Source organism: Trichosurus vulpecula, chromosome 7 (genome assembly GCF_011100635.1).
Source record: "Trichosurus vulpecula isolate mTriVul1 chromosome 7, mTriVul1.pri, whole genome shotgun sequence".
In the NCBI taxonomy this organism is placed as follows: Eukaryota; Metazoa; Chordata; class Mammalia; order Diprotodontia; family Phalangeridae; genus Trichosurus; species Trichosurus vulpecula.
The window spans coordinates 135,694,794-135,697,841 of NC_050579.1; the positions used below are offsets into that span (position 1 = coordinate 135,694,794).

The window sequence follows — 3,048 nt, forward strand, 5'->3', positions numbered from 1 at the left end:
ATACGTGTGGAACTTGAATCAGATTTGTTCTGCTTAACTCTAAATGAAAGAGCTATGGCTAATGGGTAGGTATTAGCCAAAGTTCAGTTCAACAGAAAGAAAATTTTGCTAGTGCTTAGAGGTATCCCAGATTTAAGTTGTCTATCTGGCAAGGTAATGAGTTCCCTGTCACTACAAGTCTTCAAGCAAACATTTGATTGTCACCCATATTGAATATTATATGTTAAGTATCCTTCAAATAAGGATTGGCTGCCCTACTTTAGAACATGAAGGTGGCTTCTGAAGTTCTATCCAATGCTAATTAATGATTTTAGGCAACTATGATGATTCTTTGATACATTAAACAAGAATAATATTATGAGGTAGAATTGAGTAGTCAAAAGTTTACTGGATATGGGGACAGATGACCTGAGTTCTATGATTTTACATTTCTTAATTGTAGTTTCAGCTTGGTCTTTTAAGGTCTTGGACAAATCATTTTGGGTCTGCATTTCTTCAAGAGCAGTAGCTAGCATTTATAGAGAACTTTAATGTTGGCAAAGCACTTTGCAAATATTATCTTATTTGAACTTCTCAACAACATTGGGAAATAGGTGCAATTATCCCCATTTTACAGGTGAGGAAACTGAAGCAGATAGAGGTTAAGTGACTTTCCCAGAGTCACAAAGCTAGTAAATATCTGAGGAACAATTTGAAGTCAGCTCTTCTTGACTCCAGTTCCAGCGTTTTTAGGCCACCTAGTTATCTAGGTCATGTAAAATGAAAGGGTTGGGAAAGATGTTGAACAGAGGACCTTCCAGCTCTAAAATTCTACTAAACTTGTATAATACTTGTTCCTGTCCTTTCCGCAAGGTTGTAACACCTTTTGTGCTCTTATTGTAAGTAATTTTTACCTGTCAAACTCAAGCTGTATGCTGTGTGGGGTATAATTTCATACTTGAGAAATCAGGACTTTTGTTCATCACAAATTCCCAAATCCAGATCCATTGATGTGAAGGAGGATTTACTACATAATTTTGCAAATAGTGTTAAACATATCCATGATTAAAGTTCAAGGTGCCCTCATTCTGTCCCCTGGCCGAACTCTCTTACCCCAACTAGCTGATTCCCTTCCTGTCTGTCTCACTTCATATCTCATTTCCTAGTGTCACCACTCTGGTTTAGATGCTGATAAGATTCTCTGGGGAAAGAAGAGGTAGTCTCCAACCTACTGAGAATTTTTATGTCTCAAGTGTTTATTTGTAAATTGCACATCTTCTCATAGAAACACTATTACTCATTGTGATTATGTTCCACAAAAAACTATTCAATCATGATTATTTCATCATCATACATGTAAAATTGTAATGATACAGAGGAGATTAGCATGGCCCCTAGACAAGGATGACATGCAAATTCATGAAGTGTTGTTCTATAATTATTGAATGTAAGGGAATACTACTGTACCAGAACAAATGGCAAAAGGAATAATTTGAGAGAAAACTGGGAAGACTTGCAAAAACTGGTACAAAGGGAAGTGAGCAGAACCAGGAGAATAATTTATATGATAATAGCAACATTGTAAAGACAATTTTGAAAGACTTAAGAATTCTAATCAATGCAATGAAGAAACAATATTCTAGAAGACCAACAATAAAGCAGGCCACCTACCTCCTTACAGAGAGGTAAAGTATCAAGATTAAGATTTAGAAATCTAAGATTTTATGGTGCTAAGTCAGCTGTTCTCTTTTCTGGGTGATTTTAATGGGATAGAGAAAGTTGCCTTTGATTCATATTTAAGTGTAACTGACCAAAAAACTTGACCCTGCCAGGGGCTATTCCCATTTTCAGAAAAAAAAATCTCTTTAACTTAAATAAATTTCTATCCAGTATGGACCAATTACAAGATAAATGTATGTTTGAGTAGCAACGTTATTGCACAAACAGATTTTCCAAATTTATTTTCTATCCTTCATAGTGTAGTGCGAAGAGTGCTCAAATTGAAGCCAGGAGATCTGATTTCCAGTCCTGCTTTTGCCACTTATACCAGTGTGATCTATTAACAAGTTACAAACCTCTGAGCTTCAATGCTTTCTTTTATTAAACGGGTGTGATTCTTGTACCTGACAGGGTGGTTGTAAGGATCAGAAAATGTAAAGCAAATCACTGTATACATATAAATTCTTCATCTTATTTTTGGGGTCGCTTGCTCCTGTCCCCTCATATTTTTCCCTAACATGTTTGTACCATTTGCTAGTTCAACAGGGAATTTTAAACTCACCTATTTAAGGCTGAGTAATAGTAGCCACACCCATATACCCTCTAGACACACTCACACACACACTTCATATTCCCCTTTCCTTATCTTTCCTTCATGGTTATATCCTCATTATTCTAGCACAGTACCTTTGCACCAGTTGATGCTTAACAAATTTTATGTGACTGACTGGTTTGCAAGTACCGCTGTACTTGGTACAAATATAATCCCTAGGGGAGAGATCACAGGTTGCTTCGGCTATCGTTTAATACTCAAAATTACCTTATCTAATTCTAAGCAAGAATACTGAAGTCTTGTGATATAGGATTCAGAGATTTAAAAAGGAACTTAAAACTTTAGTTTACTCTAGGGTGGTTTTTTCCTCCAAAAGAAACATCAATTGGTTGCAAAAGATTCTTTTAAGCTACAGATACAAGTTCTGGAAAAGCATCTCTGCCCCGGACTGCATTACCTGCCTACGTAAGCTGATGCTGGAGACCACACTATGAAACAATCAGTCTGGAGTTGACAATTACAGACAACAGGATGGTCTTATTATTTTTTAAACTTTGAACAATATTTTGGCTTTTCCCCCAAGCTAGATGCACACTTAAATGGATAGAAAATGAGGTCCTGTAACTCAAAGGATTTGAGGACCTGAACTTTGTATTTGATTGCATTTAAATGTAATTATAGGGACTTGTAATGTAATATTTTCTTTCTACTGGATGGGAATTGCAGATATGCAATATGGGTTTACTTACCTGATTGCACATTTACTCTAATACTTTCTGAGTATTAAGAGCCTGCAG

The 3,048-nt window shown here is 36.1% G+C and overlaps 1 non-coding gene across 1 annotated transcript; it reads left to right on the forward strand.

Annotated features, from left to right (window-relative positions):
- Positions 1-1,314: 1,314 nt before the first annotated feature.
- Positions 1,315-1,418, forward strand: LOC118858910. Its single transcript, XR_005011025.1, has one exon. It is a non-coding gene; the product is annotated as a U6 spliceosomal RNA (small nuclear RNA).
- The last annotated feature ends 1,630 nt before the right edge of the window (positions 1,419-3,048 follow it).